The sequence below is a fragment of the Tachypleus tridentatus genome, chromosome 11 (assembly GCF_004210375.1).
Source record: "Tachypleus tridentatus isolate NWPU-2018 chromosome 11, ASM421037v1, whole genome shotgun sequence".
In the NCBI taxonomy this organism is placed as follows: domain Eukaryota; kingdom Metazoa; phylum Arthropoda; class Merostomata; order Xiphosura; family Limulidae; genus Tachypleus; species Tachypleus tridentatus.
Window position 1 is genome coordinate 63,172,287 of NC_134835.1, and position 21,550 is coordinate 63,193,836.

Here is a 21,550-nt window from a genome sequence, read left to right on the forward strand (position 1 = left end):
GCGAGCCAGGCTTTCTCTCTCGACCTCACGAATGCTCTTGTGGCTGAATAGGAGTGAATTTCCGCAGTCATGTTCCAAAATCTAGTGAAAAGCCTTCTCAGAAGAGTAGAGGTTGTTATAGCAGCAAAGGGGGGACTAACGTCTTATTAATGCCTACAGTTTTGGAATGAGATGTTCAACAAGCTCATATGGATGTGAGTCGGGTGTTCACATACTCTTGGCCATGTAGTGTATATAGGATATTTAAATGACACCTCTCACTACTGATTAATTTCAATAGTGTTTTTCCTAAATACAAAAACACAGTTTGGCTGTATAAAATTGCATTCCTTGTACCTATTAACTAAATATAACACAACCAAAGTTTCCAGCTATACAATCTAGACTGCTGGTTAACAAATTGTATTTTGTAAGCCGATTTTCGGGTGTGGTGTTTTTTGACATTGAAAGAATTAAACAGTATTTATTTGCTCACTCCTACATGTATAACGTTATTGTGAAAGTAATACATTCTCAGAGAACGTTGAGCACTGTTAGACTTCTGATGCTTCACTGCGCGACTAACGGTCATTCACCTGTTTTTCATTAATACAGAAACACACTACATTTACTTAAACGCAAAATATAACATGTTAAATTTAACATGATATATTTGACTGTATTCTCTGTAAAATGATTATCTCACATTATTTGTGGATATGTCTATGACTGGTTCTGTGTTGTACACATGAGTGTCCATGGACACTTTTTCAGAGGGGTAGTAAAGTCAAAATCAAGGGACGATGGACTAACTTTAATAAAAGTTTTGCCATTATAGTCAAGAGAATAGGCAAGCTCCCATGGTCAGATTTGCTGGGTTTGATGTTTGTAAGGTTAGTTTAAGCCATACTGCGTCATTCTCTTTGATAATTTGCTGCCGATATTACCAGCAGTTGGCCATAGATTGACACTAATTACCAATGTTGTAGTCGAAACCTCGAAGTCCAAAACCTGAGAACTCGATACTGAGACTGAAACCTTGGCAAATGAGACAAGCACCGAGACCTTGTAGTCAAGTCCACAATAAAAAAAAATAAAAATTATAATAAAAAACACATATGCATCGAACATTTTTTATTAATATCTTGACCGCACATCTTTTGCATGGTAACCCTATTCTTTGTTTTAACGTCTCTTCCTATTGAAACAAAAACAATTAAAAACTATAAAATAATGAATAAAAATGTCGGTAAATTATTTATGATCTTTGAAGCAAAATAGAATCACAGGAGATCTACAATACATGTTGAATATCAGGGTGTGTTTGTGTTTTTCTTATAGCAAAGCCACATCGGGCTATCTGCTCAGCCCACCGAGGGAAATCGAACCTCTGATTTTAGCGTTGTAAATCCGGGGAATATCAGGAATTATTTATAACATTTGACGTAAAAGAAGTACATTACATTACGCGTAGGATTACTATATGTTTCGAATAGTGCATAATGGAGTACAGACAATATGGCGGTTGGTGTCGTAAACAAAAAATAAGGGAGGCGCTATGAAAAGCATCGCAAAAGTGTAGTAACAAGGGGGGTTTTACTAGTAAAACATCTTAGATGCTACACCGCGCCTGGCATGAATTGCTGCGTAATTGATATTCAGCGATAAATAATCCTGGGTAGGTGTCTAGTCTAACACTGTTAGACTTAGATTTAGCCGGTATCGTTTTCGAAACCTTTAAAAGATAGAGACCTTTTGAAGGATGGCCTCGAAAGCAATTACATTACCGATTACACTGTGTCAAGGTTCAGGGGACATCGACAAGTCTCTTCGATGATCTTGTGAGAATAACCAGGTCCAATATTTTAAGCACTCAGCTCAAGGTAAGGATCTATAGATTTAAGTAAAGGTGCTGACAACTTTTATTAGAATTGAAAATTAAGTGAAATAAATAGTGTGAAATTATGAAGTGTTTGTTTGTTTGTTTGTTTGTTTTGGAATTTCGCACAAAGCTACTCGAGGGCTATCTGTGCTAGCCGTCCCTAATTTAGCAGTGTAAGACTAGAGGGAAGGCAACTAGTCATCACCACCCACCGCCAACTCTTGGGCTACTCTTTTACCAACGAATAGTGGGATTGACCGTCACATTATAACGCCCCCACGGCTGAAAGGGCGAACATGTTTAGTGCGACCGGGATTCGAACCCGCGACCCTCGGATTACGAGTCGAACGCCTTAACACACTTGGCCATGCCGGGCCTTGTTAAAGGACACAAAATATTAGGATGAAAATTAGTTACTATTAAAAAAATAATCATGGTCAGAACGACATACACAAACACTATAGTTTTTTGGATAGTATTTGTTCAAATGATTAAAGTGTTTCTAAGATAGTAGATATCTCCATGACGCACCTCAAAGCCATAAGTAATAAAAGCATGAATTTACTGTTCATTTATAGACAAAGCCACACAATCACACAATAGCTATCAGTGCCATCTATACCTAATGTTGAGCTGATAGATTAGATAACTTCAATATTTCATTCGTTATATTTCTCTTATGGTAGATCGTTATATTAACATGTTAATGTATCTGATATGAAAACGCGTCAGTCCGGAACAAAGAGACTTAATTAATTCTGGGCGATACAGAGTAAAACGGGCACTAGCTAAAATTCGAAATATATTCCACTGATTGGCCAAACGGCATCCAGAGTCAAAGCAAACCTACTCAATAACAGCACTCCGTAAAATAAAAAAAGCAAAACATTTAAATCTTAGAAATAGAATTTGTTATGAAATGTAAAGTATCATACAATACCTTACATAACCGAACTACTAAATTACAATACCAGAACCTGGTTTTAATTATTGCTTTAGCACCTGCTACACAAGCTTTGTTAGTAAAGGGCTTAGGATGGTCAACAGAAGGATCATTCCAGAAAGTAGGTGATTTATAATTTTTTTGATAGACTTCGATGAATGAAGCTAGGCATAATTTCTAAAACGAAGACAAAACTAAATATTATGGAAATATGACATGACAAAATTTATGTGGATTGCTGTTCGCTATTAAGCACAAAAGGCTGTTTGTGCTCTGCCCACCACGAGTATCGAAACCCAGTTTCTAGTGGTATAAGTCTGCAGACATACCACTTTAACACTTGGAGGCTATTTGTGTAGCTTGTACTATACTTGACATTATAACTTTCATCTTATATTTTCTCTTCAATGCAGAAATCATATTTTAGTTCTGAGAATTGCTAGGGACATTATGTTTTGTAATAACAGGTATCTAAGCAATGATTTATAAGCAGTATAAAAACTTTTATCTGAAGATAACAGACCAACGTTCTGTTAAAACATGCAATATGTTCCACCATCAATAAAACTTTTCCTTATACTTATAAATCGTTGTTTGCTTTTCTATTATTATATTATTATAATGTTCATTTTTTTAACGCACCATGTATCTACTTCAAAACTACATATTTGGGTTTTACATTGACGTTAGGCCTGACATGGCCAGTTGGTTAAGGTATTTGACTCGTAATCTGAGGGTCGCGGGTTCGAATCCCTATCGCACCAACCATGCTCGCTCCCTCTCTGCCGTAGAGCCGTTATAATGTGACGGTCAATCCCACTATTTGTTGGTAAAAGAGTAGCCCAACAGTTGGCGTTGAGTGGTGATAACTAGCTGCGTTCCTTCTAGTCTTACACTGTTAAATTAGGGACGGCGAAATTCAAACCAAGCCAAAAAACCAAACATTGCCGTTAATTTCAGAAAATATTAAAATTAATTACTTCTTATATCTGTTTCTAATCCCTCTTCGAGGTAAATATTATTGTGTCAGTTTCTTTTTTTGTTATGTTTTGATATCAATGCAGTAATCAAATGATGAATCTCCGATTCAGCTGAAATGTCAAATCGATTGGGATAGTTTTGAATAAATTCTTACCTCACCCGATCTGGACCCACAATTTAGTTTAATCTCCAAATATCACTAAATGTGATACATAGCGGATTACCTGTATTGGAATACGACTACCAAGTTTTATAATGTGGTAGCTCTGCTGTCTTACCACTTAAATTAATAAAAAAGTTAACAGTTAGTATTTAGCCTTATCTTTGGCGTCACTGAAAGTTTTCATTTTATTATAGCTGATAATTCCCTGCCTAGCCAATGTATAATTATTTCTGACACCCTTGATTTGGCACTTAACCTAGCCCTAATGTGCGGAGTGTGTTCTCATGGAAACAGGTAGCAAATGACGAATACTTTGATTCCCAGTTTTGACACGCTAACAACCGGGCCACGCTTAGCCTTATAAATTTATTGTTAATACGTGATGGAATATTTGTAACTCGTGTGATTTTGTTCGATAAAATTTTCCTATAAAACGAATATCTGATCCCAAATAGTGGAAAGGATCTTCATAAATGACTCGATTAACACAGATTCCAAAAGGTCACGGGTTAGCACGAAACATTTATTGTACCTCCTATAAACCATTCTTTGTTGATCATGGACATCTGTTGTCAACTAATTACGTTAAGTTTAGAGGTTTCTGAAACTCAATTATTATTTAAAGTTAATCTAAACATAAACATTGTCTCCTCCGTTTTAAACAAGTTATTAATTGAATTATTTTTGCTACTTTCATGCACTGATCTGTGGTTAACTGAAGTTACAGATCACCCCTGGTTGCCTAGATATAAGGCTCTAATTTAAGACCATAAAAATCGGGTTTCGTAACATGTAGTGGGTAAAGTACAGATAGCCTATTGTGTATTTTTGTGCTTAACAGAAATAACCAACTAACTAAGCAAAACAATTCTACAGGTCATATGCGAAAGTAAAGCATCCTGACGATTTCTGGGTGTACTTATTGCTTTCTACTTATAATATACAAGTGTTGTGTTTTCTTACATCTCAACATTTGTGATAACAAAGTTGTTTGGCTGTCTACGATATCACATCACAAGACGTGATCTAACACGAGTCTGAAAACACGGGCTTGAACGACACATGATAAGGTACACAAATACAATGTTCTTTAGTGCTGGAATAAATAATGAACTTGTAAATGAAACGACACTAAAGAGGTTTATAAGAATGCTAAAACCAGTCAAGTGCCTATTCTATTAGATGTATGTAATCGAATTTTCAGCGCTAATTCTTAAGTGTTTGTCATGAATTTCGACAGGAATTTGCAATGATTGGTGCACCACCAGTGAGCATGCGTAATATAACCATTTCAATTGAGCACGTGACGCACACTCGTGTGTGTGTGTGTGTGTGTGTGGAGAGAAGCGAGTTATGGAAGAGATTATAGGTGACTGAGTTAATGTTATGAGGTTATGAACGTTTTATATTTACATATGTTTACGGTTTGTAGTTATGTATAACAGTATAATCTATTTATTAAGATAAGTTATTGATATTATATAACAGGTTATTCGTGATGACAAGATACCCACTTGTTAACCTAAACATAAGAAAGTCGAAACGTTGTTCAGTACTTTATTTTAATTGACGTTTTAATACCCATACCAGCCGTATTGAGAATACAAACGAGAACTTAGTTCAAACTCTTAAAGTATGACAGAGGAAAACTCACTAAAACGTCGCAAACATCACGATAGACTTGTGTTTTCATTTAGTAGGCCTAACAGAAAAGTTATTCTTGCACGGTTGTATGTACAATAAACCCAACGAAGCCGTTTCGTCAGTCTGCAATTCTTTCCACAGTGTGGCGACTATTGTTCTCTCTAGTTTGGCATTTATTGAATGAAACGTAGTAGTTCTTAGTTCATTATAGCTTAGTTTAATCTTAACCAATATTTTAAGCTTCGTGTAAAACTAAAAATATTGGCTGCCAAATAATTTTCTAGTTTGAGTGGGTGATATGAAGAAGTGAGATGAAACTACATATCATTCCTTTTGATTTTACTTAAAACGAGAACATGGTAATATAAAGTTCAGTAATTTATTTTTTTAAAAAACTTGTGAAGAATATCGCGAATTACATGAACATTTTAATCTATTTAGTAGCACAACCAAGGGCGTTCCTGGGAAATGAGAAATACGATTCCTTCTTTTTTAATTTAAAAGTTTTTATTCACTTCATAATGGGCCTGGCATGGCCAAGCGCGTAAGGCGTGTGACTCGTAATCCGAGGGTCGCGGGTTCGCGCCCGCGTCGCGCTAAACATGCTCGCCCTCCCAGCCGTGGGGGCGTTATTATGTGACGGTCAATCCCACTATTCGTTGGTAAAAGAGTAGCCCAAGAGTTGGCGGTGGGTGGTGATGACTAGTTGCCTTCCCTCTAGTCTTACACTGCTAAATTAGGGACGGCTAGCACAGATAGCCCTCGAGTAGCTTTGTGCGAAATTCCAAAACAAACAAACAAACACTTCATAATTTCACACTATTTATTTCACTTAATTTTCAATTCTAATAAAAGTTGTCAGCACCTTTACTTAAATCTATAGATCCTTACCTTGAGCTGAGTGCTTAAAATATTGGACCTGGTTATTCTCACAAGATCATCGAAGAGACTTGTCGATGTCCCCTGAACCTTGACACAGTGTAATCGGTAATGTAATTGCTTTCGAGGCCATCCTTCAAAAGGTCTCTATCTTTTAAAGGTTTCGAAAACGATACCGGCTAAATCTAAGTCTAACAGTGTTAGACTAGACACCTACCCAGGATTATTTATCGCTGAATATCAATTACGCAGCAATTCATGCCAGGCGCGGTGTAGCAAAGATGTTTTACTAGTAAAACCCCCCCTTGTTACTACACTTTTGCGATGCTTTTCATAGCGCCTCCCTTATTTTTTGTTTACGACACCAACCGCCATATTGTCTGTACTCCATTATGCACTATTCGAAACATATAGTAATCCTACGCGTAATGTAATGTACTTCTTTTACGTCAAATGTTATAAATAATTCCTGATATTCCCCGGATTTACAACGCTAAAATCAGAGGTTCGATTTCCCTCGGTGGGCTGAGCAGATAGCCCGATGTGGCTTTGCTATAAGAAAAACACAAACACACCCTGATATTCAACATGTATTGTAGATCTCCTGTGATTCTATTTTGCTTCAAAGATCATAAATAATTTACCGACATTTTTTATTCATTATTTTATAGTTTTTAATTGTTTTTGTTTCAATAGGAAGAGACGTTAAAACAAAGAATAGGGTTACCATGCAAAAGATGTGCGGTCAAGATATTAATAAAAAATGTTCGATGCATATGTGTTTTTTATTATTATTTTTATTTTTTTTATTGTGGACTTGACTACAAGGTCTCGGTGCTTGTCTCATTTGCCAAGGTTTCAGTCTCAGTATCGAGTTCTCAGGTTTTGGACTTCGAGGTTTCGACTACAACATTGGTAATTAGTGTCAATCTATGGCCAACTGCTGGTAATATCGGCAGCAAATTATCAAAGAGAATGACGCAGTATGGCTTAAACTAACCTTACAAACATCAAACCCAGCAAATCTGACCATGGGAGCTTGCCTATTCTCTTGACTATAATGGCAAAACTTTTATTAAAGTTAGTCCATCGTCCCTTGATTTTGACTTTACTACCCCTCTGAAAAAGTGTCCATGGACACTCATGTGTACAACACAGAACCAGTCATAGACATATCCACAAATAATGTGAGATAATCATTTTACAGAGAATACAGTCAAATATATCATGTTAAATTTAACATGTTATATTTTGCGTTTAAGTAAATGTAGTGTGTTTCTGTATTAATGAAAAACAGGTGAATGACCGTTAGTCGCGCAGTGAAGCATCAGAAGTCTAACAGTGCTCAACGTTCTCTGAGAATGTATTACTTTCACAATAACGTTATACATGTAGGAGTGAGCAAATAAATACTGTTTAATTCTTTCAATGTCAAAAAACACCACACCCGAAAATCGGCTTACAAAATACAATTTGTTAACCAGCAGTCTAGATTGTATAGCTGGAAACTTTGGTTGTGTTATATTTAGTTAATAGGTACAAGGAATGCAATTTTATACAGCCAAACTGTGTTTTGTATTTAGGAAAAACACTATTGAAATTAATCAGTAGTGAGAGGTGTCATTTAAATATCCTATATACACTACATGGCCAAGAGTATGTGAACACCCGACTCACATCCATATGAGCTTGTTGAACATCTCATTCCAAAACTGTAGGCATTAATAAGACGTTAGTCCCCCTTTGCTGCTATAACAACCTCTACTCTTCTGAGAAGGCTTTTCACTAGATTTTGGAACATGACTGCGGAAATTCACTCCTATTCAGCCACAAGAGCATTCGTGAGGTCGAGAGAGAAAGCCTGGCTCGCAGTCGGTGTTCCAATTTATCCCAAAGGTGTCCGTTGGGATTGAGATAAGAGTTTTGTGCAGGCCAGTCAAGTTCTTCCACTCCAACCTCAGCAAACCATATCTTTATACACCTCGCTTTGTGCACGGGGGTATTGTCATGCTAAAACAAAAAAGGGCCTTCCCCAAACTGTTGCCACAAGTTGGAAGCACACGATCCTCTAGAATGTTACTGTATGTTGTAGCATTAAGATTTCCCTTCACTGGAACTAAGGATCCTAGCCCAAACCATGAAGAACAGCCCCAGACCATTATTCTTCCTTTACAAAACTTTACAGTTAGCACTATGCATTCAGGCAGGTAGCATTCTCCTGGCATCTGCCAAACCCAAATTCGTCCGTCAGCCTGCCAGGTAGTGAGGCGTGATTCATCACTCCAGAGAACGCGTTTCCACTGCTCCAGAGTCCAGTGGCGGTGTGCTTTAGAACATGGCATTGCGCGTGGTGATCTCAGGCTTGTGTGCGGCTGCTCGGCCATGGAGACCCATTTCAAGAAACTCCCGACGAACAGTTTTGTACTGACGTTGCTTTTAGAGGCAGTTTGGAACTCGGTAATGAGTGTTGCAACTGTGAACAAACGAATTTTACGCGTCACACGCTTCAGTACTCGGCGGTCCCGTTCTGTGAGCATGTGTGGCCTACCGCTTCGTGGCTGAGCTGTTGTTGCTCCTAGACATTTCCACTTCACAATATCAGCACTTACAATCTACCGGGGCAGCTCTATCAGGGCAGAAATTTGATGAACTGACTTGTTGGAAAGATGGCATCCTATGACAGTGCCACGTTAAAAGTCACTGAGCTCTTCAGTACGACCCATTCTACTGCCAATGTTTGTCTATGGAGATTACATAGCTGTATGCTTGATTTTATGCACCTGTTAGCAATGCGTGTGGCTGAAATAGCCGAACGCACTAATTAGAAGAGGTGTCCACATACTTTTGGCCATGTAGTGTATATATACATATTTATGTTCAGATATCAATTGTAAATCCAAATGAACGGAGGAACAAAGTTTTTTTGTGATATTAAAGATGTATAAAAAGGAAGAGTCACTCTCACAAGTTGATTTATGGTGTTTACACAGCAATTCAAAGAGTGTTGGTGGATTTTTCAGAAAAACATTATTAAAACAAGGTTAAATTTTTACAACATTTAGATGGCATCTCTGTCCAGTATTTTAGGCGACCACTATTTATCACAGGAATTTAGATTTATAACGTGCATTTTTATTTGTATTAATCAAATAAAGCCACTACATTGTTTAAAACAGTAATTCCTTAAGGAATCAGCAGCCAATCAGCAGAAAAATCTAGCAACAGTGAGTGTCAGAAAGAAATGGATAGCCATGAATGTTACCATAGTAATAAAGAAGGTTGCTGTTAGTGTGATAAACATTGTACAGGGTGTCAGCATGGAGATACCAACACTGCCAAGTATGAACATGAATATAATAGTTAACATTCTTATCATTGTATGGATTCAGAGATTGTATGGCTGTATGAAGCAACTGAAAAAAAACAGAGACCGTCAGAGGAGACATGAAATATTTATGATGAACATGCAAAGGATTATGAAAAGGTTACTCATAAAATAGACATGAGGGTTACCAGTATTGTGCTGTGACATAATCAATCTATTTTTTTGGTAACCATGTCTGTCGTAGGAAAATAGTTTGCCATTATTCACTTCATAAGGAAACCAGTTCCTTATCAGCTTTATGGCTGTTTTGTCAGATTTTGTCCTGAAAATTAGATAAGTGTTGTTTTTCCCTTATATTATTATTATTCTGTAACAGAGTTGATAACTTGAAATAAAAATGTGTTTTTATGGTAGTAAGTATTAAACATGTTTGTAGAAAGTTTTCTAAGGATGAGACATTATCCCATGATGAAAAGAATCACCGAAGAAGTGAACATTCAAATTTGGGAGAATACGAAATATGCTAAGTTACATTATAAGAAGATGTCTAATTCAGCTAAATTACAAATTCCATAAATCACTTCCTGAAAGTCATTTTTTAAACAAAATGTCATTAAACAAATTCTGAACTTTGTAAGGTACGTGACACAGATCTCAACTCTTGTCAAGTCCTGTCCGTACAAAAGAATATTATGTGAAATGAGAAGTTTAAGATTCAACAACTTAGCTAATTAGCACATTTGCAGAGTGATGCGAATTACTGGTTTAAATCCTGGTCAATTCTACCTTGGATATAGTCAGTTGCAACTAATATTCATCTAACTGAAGTGTTTAAGTGTTTGGAGATTCAACCATCTTGTAACTTTTTTATTTCTTACTTATGCATCAGAGATGACATTCATTATATTTTGACAAAAATGAAGTTTCATGTTTTGACAAAAATCATATTCCATCTTTTTTTATAAGAGCTTCTAATGTTCTTATGTTTTCTAGTTTGCAAATAAATTTACATATGAAGAATAGGCCATTCTTATACCTGATGTGATAAATACCAAGATCCTGAAGGATAAAAGTTGTAGAATATTAGGTTTTGGACCTGGAACTGGTGCCAGTGGAGGTCTGGTATTTAAATTCAATGCACCACGCTGGTACAGAGGTATGTCTACGGATTTATAACACTAAAATCAGTGGTTCGATTTCCCTCGGTGGACTCAGCAGATAGTCCGATGTGGATTTGCTAAAAAACACACACACACTGAAATTCAAAATAAAACATTTATTTAAAATACATAAAAAAAATTCAAATTATAAGTTTATTATGAAACAAAAATATACTGGCACACAAGTCCATCCTGTAATGCTATAATACGTGAAAACATATCATTATTGTATGAAGATTTGTTTTGTTAGTGAACAGTAAACTTAGCCATTAAATTTACAAAAGTGACATAGGTTTAAAAGCGCAAAATGAAAGTAGAGTAGAATATAGTAATATTTAAGAAAATAAAAAAACTAATTATCCATTGTTATTCTGATGTTTATTTTTCATTTCTAAAATGCTTGAAATTACAGTCAATAAATATCCATAAAGCTTTTGAGGGGTTTCTTGTAGATCTGTGTTAAGTCTGAGGACCTATAATGCTAAGAGTCAGGCTAAAATACCCACAGTGATCACAGCTTTATGCAGCTTTGTACTTAATAACAAAAAAAATGCTTAGGGAAATAAAATATTTGATAGAGATAATGCTGTCACTACAGAAATGCTGCTTAAAGTAAACTTATTATACGCATATATCTAACATGGACCTTTGAAGTTTTTTGAACTATTAATTTAGCATTGTTTCTTGCTTGTAGTTTTCGACTATGAAGAGTATATTACACAATGTAACACAAATTTTGTTCCTGGGTAGTATGTGTTATTTCTCAATTGTTTATGATGTAAAAGTACAGAAAATGGCCGTTATTCCCTTCAATCCTTGCTTTTGTGACCTAAATAATGAAATTTAGAAATGAACCTATTTTATATGTAAAACCAGACAAATTTGCACATTTTCATTTACATAACGTCTGAATAAAACAACATATGAATCAAGATTTACACGTATTTCTACTAAAGTTATACAAAAATGTTTAGAAGTGAGTAGTTTTTCAAGATCTGCGACTGTAATGTAAATTACTTTCACGTATCAGTCCCCAAATATAGTCTCCCATCATGTTTTCGTAAAACGCTCCTTGGTAGCGGCGTTCAAAGTCCAGTATATCTTGGCGGAAGCGCTCGCCTTACCCCTCTGAGTATGCTCCAATGTTCTCCTTAAACCAATCAAGATAAGCGTCAAGGATATGGACTTTCGGGGACATCCTGCAACCCATTTGCTGTAGTTCTTCACCAGAGCCTCAACCAATTCCACATAATTTTCGGCCTTGTAATTACCCAATAAGCCCCGAACCACTGCGACAAAGCTGCCTGAAGTTGTTTTTTTCCTTCCGATTGAGCTTCTTGGGGAATTCTGTGCACTCCAGGATCTTTTTTATTTGTGGTTCAATATAGACGCTAGCTTTGATCTTTGCCCCATACAACTTAGGGAAGAAGTCTCAAAGATACTTGAAGGCTCCAGACTCCTTATCAAGAGCTGTGACAAATTGTTTCATAAGACCCAAATTTATATGCAATGGTGGGAACAATACCTTCTGGAGGTCCACTAGTGGCTCACACTTGATATTGTGCCTCCCCATAGAGAACTTGGTCCGTTGTGGCTAGTGTTTCTTGTTGTAGTACGCTGCGGTGTCTCTGTTGTCCCAAAGACGAAGATAACAGGGAAACTTGGTAAAGCTAATGTGTAACAGGTTAATGCAAAATATTTTATATATGATATTTTTCTATACTATTGGAAATTAAAAGAATTAATTAAAAGATATTTAAATCTGAAAAGATCTAAACTTTGTATAATATAAAATCTTACTATTCAAGCGAGGAAAAATTGTCTGTCTTACCTTCTAGAGTTTTTTTTGCAGTGCTCACAGGTAAAATGAGGTGCCCAGAGTTTATCTTCATTCCAAACAGGCATGCCGAAACATGCCTTGTAGGATTCACACATTTTAGCAGATCTGTCATAGAGTACTTTTTCGCTCTTTTTTCTTGATAAATTGGCCACTTACATAGCAGAATGCTTGCAGCTTCTTGATGCCATATTTGATAAAATGAGATAAGTCTATGTGCTCACTTAGACAGCTAGAACTAAACTGAAGTGGTGAGTGGTGAGCCTTTGTTTATATATTACTATGGAAAGTTCTAGAAAATTCTCGTAAGTACGATAACGTTCTAGAAAGTTCTTGAAATTTCTTGTAAGTTCGAAAAAATTCTTTAACAGCTACTCAGCACTGAATCTATCTGGAATGTTCTGGAAAATGGGTAAATTTGAAAATTTCATCACTCAGGTCATAAAAGCAAAGTTTGGAGAGAAAAATATGATATTTCCATTTACTTTAGGCATAAGCAATTGGGAAATAACACTTTCTGCCCTGGAACAAGAAATATAATAAAATATTTTACATAGAGTTATCAGGCAAACATATATTTATCTTTGTTATATGTGATTTTTAATACTAATTTTAGCGTGATTTGTGAACATTATTTTGATTTTATCATGATGTTTAAAAGTATTGAAAACTTATTTATTATTATGCTATTACCTTTTGAGAACAACATGGTTAGAAAAATAATGTCACATCTAGTTGAAGCAAGATATCACTACAATCAGACTGTTGAAATCTTTTTAGATTACTAGCTCTTCGTCACTTTTACATTATCTACATTCTTTCAAAAAGTAATTTGATCAATAAAATATTCTTTATCTTAATTTTCAGCAACAAGTGCATGGATACAGTAACACTGATGCTTTAGGTGGAAGTTAACAAATGTTGAAAATAGCCAAAAGTAAAATTATCTACCATAACATCATCCATATTATTCTGAAGGATGGGGTTCATAATCCTATTATTTAGAATCGTAAATCTCAAAGTTTTTTTATAAATTATTTGATGAATGATATTTCTTTGAGAGAAACAATTTTATTTTTTAAAGATTTTTAACAAGCTGTCTTGGAGCTGAAGTTGCTTCATAAATGTTTCTGGAAGGAACTAAATTACCAAAGAAAAGAAAGTGATACTGCAGTTAAATTGTAAAAAATACTGTGTTAGTGAAAACAACATGGCTAAATTAAAAATATGTAACACAGTCCCTCGAGGTTGATTCCTGTACGTGATGAGGGGACCTCCCACATAAGGTTCTGTACCGTTAGTTTACCTCCTTTGGAATCTAAACATCCACCCATGTGCTTGCTGTGAAGGATCCTTTTAGTTGAGGAGCCCAAACCCAACACACCACTTTGGCCTTGAATTTGTGTAGACAAGCCAATTGACTGATTCTGATAAGCTAGGGTCAACGGAGTACCAGTGTTAGACGTTCTCAACGGATGTTATGGATATTGTCTGATGTTGGTATTTGGGTATAGTGTTCACGAAACCCTGGCGCTGCTGCAGTGTTATTGTTTGGCATTGTAGTAGCCCCCTCATAGGGCTCCAAGGTGGATGGGGTCAGTGGGTACTGAATCTTTCTTCTTTCATTATTGATCTCCCCAAATAAAAATAAAGTAATAAAAAACAATTAATTGGTAAACGACTACATCTTGAAGACTGAACAGCACACTTCACCTTCTACGCCTGTACCTGATTCTCTTATACTATATCTTTTGTCAGACAAATGTTTAGGGCAAATGTTTCCCTTTTTTATTCAGAAGGGACTAGAGGCCTTGCTGACTCTCTTAAGTCAGTAAAAAAGTTAAGTTCTGAGAACATCTTGATGGTATATCCACCCCAAAACTTCTCTTGCATTTGAAGGCCATTAGGGATATATTTATTGAGATTACTCTCCATGCTACTTTGAATTTGTCACAAAGAGATATTGTTGAGATGGATTTCAAGAATATCCCCGAGTCAGAGATCCTTGCTAGTTTCTCTACCCAAGGAGTTTCTGAGGTGAGGCATAACTCTACTCGCAAGGATGGAGTTATGCTGCCTACCAATTTTTACGTTTACGTCACCATGTTTATTTACCGCAGTGAAAGCAGGTTATGTGAGCTATAAGATGTGGCCATATATTCCCAACCCTTTCATATGTTTCTAAGGTCAGTAGTTTGGTTTCTCGATGACGTCCTGTCGTGGTTCTCTAACATGCTCTCATTGCAGTGGCAAATACCATGTTGCGTATGAGAGTGAAATGAGCCTTCTCTGTGTTATTTGTAGTGGCTTTCACCACTCTTACTTTAGTACTTGGCCTAGGTGGGTGCAGGAGAAAGAGGTACAGCATTTTAAAACGGTTTACAAAATTTCTTACCCTGAGGCTCGAAAGTTATTGTTGCCACCTCCATCTCGGACATATGCTGCTGCACTTTATTCCACTGGTTCATTGGGAGTGCAGACAGATCTTTTCGTGCCTCCAACATAGTCGTTTTCAAACCATGTGCAGAGTTGTTTGCCCCCTTTGGATAAGTGCGTTGATAAGTCCACATCTACTCTTGTCTCTGTTCCCACAATTCTGTCCAGTGACTGCTTGGGTCCACTTACCCAATGACTGCTTGGGTCCACTTACCCAGTGACTGCTTGGGTCCACTTACCCAGTGACTGCTTGGGTCCACTTACCCAGTGACTGCTTGGGTCCACTTACTGCGGCTCTGGCTTCTAGCTCATGGTCGGGCTTATCTTATTTGGCTGGCCCGGCATGGCCAAGTGTGTTAAGGCGTTCAACTCGTAATTCGAGGGTCGCGGGTTCGAATCCCGGTCGCACCAAACATGCTCGCCCTTTTAGCTGTGAGGGCATTATAATGTTACGATCAATCCCACTATTCGTTAGTAAAATAGTAGCTCAAGAGTTGACAGTGGGTGGTGATGACTAGCTGCCTTTTCTTTAGCCTTACACTGCTAAATTAGGGACGACTAGCGCAGATAGCTCTTGTGTAGCTTTGCGCGAAATTTAAAAACAAACAAACAATCATAACCCGAACGGTTCTCCATCCAGATCTCCTCCGCCTAAATAAAAATGACCAAATTAATAGAGTGATACTGTCGAGTTTTACATTCTGATGTGGATTACATTAAAGCTTTTATTGATTCTCATTATCCTGTGCGTCTTCTCTTATAAGAAACGTTTCTGAAACCTGTCTATACCATCACATTTCGGCAGTTTTCTTTATACCAGAATGACAAGTTGCGTAATGGATTAGTGCATGGAGAGGTAGCACTATTAGTGGACTTGCACGTACCCGCTCTGTTTTTGCCACTCGATTCACCCTTTAAGGCCATCACCATCCGTGTTTCCTTGGGTCATGCCACTATTGTTTTTTCTTTCTACCTTTCTCCTGGAAAGATTTATGATCAATCAAACCTTAATGTTCTCATTGAAAAGTTTCCAATTACCTTTTTAATCCTGAAGTTTTTAAATAAATATAATTCCCTCTGGAGTGGTGCTAATATTAATGGAAGAGGTCGTTCTGTGTCAGAACCGTTTGGATCACACGTTTGTCTCTTCATTTCTGGTTCTTATACTTATATTCATGCACCTAGTCAGTCTTTTACTACTATTGATCTATCTATCTGGTCCCCTTCACTTTTCTCTAACGTTTCTTGGAAGGTTCACAGTGATCCACTGAGAACCAATAATTTTCTTATCATTTTGGAGGTGACTGGCCGTGGTAGATGCCTACCCGACCATGTATCTCGGTGGAAGTTATACCAGACCAACTGGCTTTCTTTTACTGCTTTTTTCGGAAATTTAATGGTACCGTCGTTTGAATAGCTCCGTTAAACGACTGCGTGGCAGCAGTGACTGGTTGTAATGTTCAGAGAGCTGCTCAGTCTGTTCCCAATCCTTGACAAGTTTTTGAACCCTGCCTGCCAAATGGCATAGAAGGCTCAAAAATGGACCTGGAATACCCTCCGTAGGTATCCCACACTTTCAAACAATATTGTTTTTCAACAGGCCCGTGCACGTGCTTGGCAGGAAAGACGTCGAAGTCAGAAGCATTATTGGATTATGCTCACAACCAGCATCTATTCTACCAACAGTTCTAAAGTCATAAGAGACAAGATTCGGAAGATCAGTGAGCAGCACAATTCTGTCCTCTTTTCGATCTTGCTCTCTGATAGCCAAGAAGTTGCTGATGTCCAGAGGATCGCCGATACTTTTGACGTAAGTTTCTGCCGGGTATCTAGCACTTCTGCTTCATCCTCCACCGTCGTAGACATCAAGATTCGGGCAGAGCGATCATATTTTTCCTTTAGTGCTGATTGTCTCTATGATTATAATCACCCCTTTACGCTAATGGAACTTAAGCTTGCTTTTCATTGGTCTGACAGTACATCGGTTGGACCTAATGATATACACTATGAGATGTAAGACACAAACTTGTCTAAACCACACATACACAAGAAATATTTTAAGTGTCTAAAATAATAGGCTACTATTTACCTATATGTTGGATAATTTATTTTCTGGAACTCTCTGATATGTGATTTATATTTTATAAAAAATCGTAAACTTCTGTTCAAACCAGTCTGTACTTATGGCTAACAAAGTTCATTTAAATATTATACAGACATTTTAAGATCCTATACAATAAATTCTGTTGTAGCGACCGAAGGTTATGAAAACAAACACAAAATTTGTTTTCTTTTAAAGTGTTCTACTGTTATATAGGCCCCTTTAGACTAGTTGATATAAATAATGCAAAATCATTTAGCAATAACAAATCAACTTATTTCTTCCATAATATTTTCCACAAGCTACTTTTAGTTATCAGCCTAAGTACATAAATACTGTATTAATATAAATTCCAAGATTATGGTAGTATGCCTAACTCTCAAATAAACATGCACAATGCTCTTACTAATAGACACATTAAACTTCATTTTTAATATTGAATAAATTTCATTTCACTGATTACTCATTATCACATTGATTACTCACTTATAATGTACTTTCACTTCGCCATATTCTATAATGTTTTTAGATTATTACACTATCATTATTAGTCGCTCTCTCTAGTAATCAAATAAATTATAACTATGAAACATATATGTAAAAATGGCTGGTATGGATTGAGAAAATTCTACGTAGAGGAGCAAACAACGTTTCGACCTTTTTCGGTCATCGTCAGGTTTACAAAGAAAGACGTAACTGGCCAATAGCTGACCACATGTTTAAAGGCAGTTGTATAACTGAGTGTAAGAATGTAGAGGACGTGATTAGATGTTTGATTATATTTATTAATATAGGTATGAAGGCGTTCTTTTGTATTGGTTTATTTATTTATAAAGTTTATGATTGACGTGAACAGTGTGCAATATTGTCTATTTGTTAAAATTATCTCTTGAAACAAGTTTTATTTTCATTTTCCTCTGATGAATATGTGCATACATGTTTAATATTAAAAAAGTAAAGAACATTTAACATTATGTTTTAGGTGTAACATCTCAACATTTTTTCCACCAATTAACAACAAGTAAATTATGAAGAAGAAACTATAGTACTATTGTCAAACAATAAATAGTTGAACCACAAACCACACGAACAGATGTGGTATTCCCATTTTGTTTGCTTTTGAGATCATTTTTTACACCATCGTTTCCATAATTATTTCAAATTTTGGGTATATTACTATAAAACAGTTAACGGAGTGAGATTTTATGGTTAAATTGCTCCTCAACCAAATAAAAACACTATGTATACAGAAGGGATCATTTACATACTTGCTGATCGCTACAATATTGGTTATCATTTCTTTTCAATAGATGTTATAATTGTGTAACAGTGATACCAAAAGCTGGCAGGCAGGATTGTTTGACAAACCAGGCTGTTGTCAAAACGTTTTGCAAAGTATCCACTTTCTTCCTACTACTGACTTGTATACAACAAAATGACGTAACTGTCACTTGTCACCAGTTTCCTTAATAGCTTTAAAATAACGTATACTTTTGTCAGACATTCCCTCCCATCAACTTTTGATGTCATTGTCAATGGGGCTAGGTAAGTAGTGCGATGCCATCACAAACTAATAGCTTTTAGAGTGGAATGAAAAAAGCCTTTTCCATATTCAAACATTGACTTGGAAATTCTAAATGCTCAATCTGAATACATCTTTAGTTTCCAAGTGTTTGAATGGACTATCTGCTGTGTTCACTACTGGCAACCAAACCTCAAATTTTTGCGTTGTAAGTCCGTAAACCACAATTTATACAGTTGTAGAAGACCAGCTTTAAATATACATATTCTTGAAGTAAAGCTGTTTCTTTCCCACAACTGTCTGCAAGCAGCAAAGGGTGATGTAGATGCGGAATGTTGTGGGCTTGAGCACCCACATCTTGCTACCCTACTTTCTATTTCTATATCTGTTGCTACACTTTTATTTCTTATGTGAGATGTCAAATGGAGTTTAAGACTAATAGAGGTGTAACTCCACGCAATACGGGTCCTACTTCCGTTGTCACCTCCAAAACCTAGGGCACATTTTATAATACTGGGATCTTTTCAATTAGTACAACGCTTTTTGTTTAATTTATTTTTGATTCAGCTTGTTTTTAAGTTACAACAAACTAATGTGTATATATATATATATATAGATAAATAGATAGAGTTTTGTCTTTCAACTAATGATATCTGGTATCAACGAAAGCCATCTTTGGTAGTGATTTATGAGAGTCAAAACAGAGATCTAAAATGCTATAATTTTACAAACTACTTACTCTTAATGTAAAATGGACAGTTTGAGTGGAATATGGAAAAACAAACAATTTTAATAGAAAATATCAGTTTCTGACACACAAACTCATTTTAAATATTACTTTTACTTAGCTTCAATAAATGAAACTTAAAAGCTTAACTAATATCATGATCGAGTTTAGCCAACTTAAAATAAACACGACTCTAGGTTTAATCAAAAATGATTATAATATTAGGCGTACGTTTCAAAACCGCATTTTTATTAATTTAAGTTCGAATATATCTTTTTTTGTCAGTTTGTTTCTGTAGTTAAGCACAAAACTACACACTGAGCTATCTATGATGCGCTAATCACTGGTATAAAAACCAGGTTTTCGGCAGTATAAGCTTTCAAACTTATATTAGAACTACTGCGTTGTGGGGTGGGACATTTGAACTTTCATGACTTAACACAAAAAGTTTTTGAGACGGGTAGGATGACTCATTTCTGTCAAATCTGTTATTTGAGGTTGATAACGTGTCCTGCTTTTTCTGTCTACTACTACTACATGTGCAGAACGTTTCATAATTCGGGGTATGCAATGTTCTGTCCTAAACAAACCTTGTTTTTCGCAATTATTGTATATTAAGCATAGGCTGAAATTGTCTTGTGTGTGGTGGTTACAACAATGTTTAGTCCTAACTTCAAAATAAGTATTTTTTAGCATTTTATTTAGTTTCTGGAGAATTAAGGGAGGTGAAGTATTGATATATCTGATTTTATTGATAGTATGGGAGATAAAAAGGTGTGAGTTTACAGATAGAATAATCATCTGTTATCTGATTGGCTCGACTGAATTAAAAAATTCGTTTAAACGTAACATAGGTTAATCCCGCAACCGTGTCATCTACATATCTGTACCAGTATAGTGGTGGATGTAATGCTGTGTTAATTGCTTGTGTTTCAACTTGTGTCATAAAAATATTGGCTAGAACTGGTGATACTGGGTTGCCCATGCTTAGGCCATTTGTTTGTATATAGTTTTGGTTGTTGAACATGAAGTTTGTCTTTATCGTGGTGAATTCTATGAGGGTTGCTAACTGGTTACTGGGAATTTCTATAGTTGGGTTAGGGTCTCGGATATAGAGTTCTAAGGCTATCTTGCAGGCTTCAGTGGTTGGAACTTCTGTAAAGAGGGATATAACATCGAAACTGGCTATTAAGGCTTTATGATTAAGTTGATTTAGATTAAACTTGAAAGAGTTTTTGATGAATGAGCTGGCTGATATGTAACATTAACTTTACATGTGAACAGGAAGAAAGCAATCAAATATCACTTCTTAACCTCAAAATTACAAGAACCGATACACAATTTAAAACAGAAATCCACCGAAAAATCACCCATACTGGACTATACATTCATTGGGACTCAGCACATGATACAAAACAAAAACTCAACATACTAAGAAACCAAACAAACACAGCCATAAAACTATGCTCACCAGATAAAATTAACGATGAATTAGACAAAATAAAACAATACTTCATCAACATCAATAAGTTTCCTCCACAAACCGTAGAAAACATTATACGCACACACCTAGACAGAAAGCAAAATCAACCAACTAAAGTAAATATATTTCACGAATCAAAAAATCACGAAACCATATACTGCTATATACCATATATTCCTGACATCAGCAAACAAATAACCAACATTTGGCAAAATTAGTAACAAAATATTCCAGTTAATATCAAATTTATTCAAAAACCAGGCACAAAACTAGGTCTATACTATGTAAAAACTACATTGACAAACACCACACCAACATTATTTATAAAATACAATGTGATAACTGCCACGACTTCTATTTTGGAGAAACAAGTAGAAAAATGGAAACCAGATTCAAAGAACATAAAAAGTCACCTTCACACGTTTTCGAACACTGCAAGTCAAATAAACACAACATAACCATAGAAAACACTCAAATACTAAATAAAG

General features: G+C 36.0%; 1 pseudogene across 1 annotated transcript in view; it reads left to right on the forward strand.

The window, feature by feature from the left end:
- Positions 1 to 21,550, forward strand: part of LOC143231368 (elongation factor G, mitochondrial-like) — a 49,278-nt pseudogene that overhangs the window by 6,956 nt on the left and 20,772 nt on the right. The window contains exon 3 of the transcript XR_013016886.1: positions 16,830 to 17,205. The product of XR_013016886.1 is annotated as an elongation factor G, mitochondrial-like (transcript). The remainder of the gene's footprint in view (positions 1 to 16,829; positions 17,206 to 21,550) is intronic.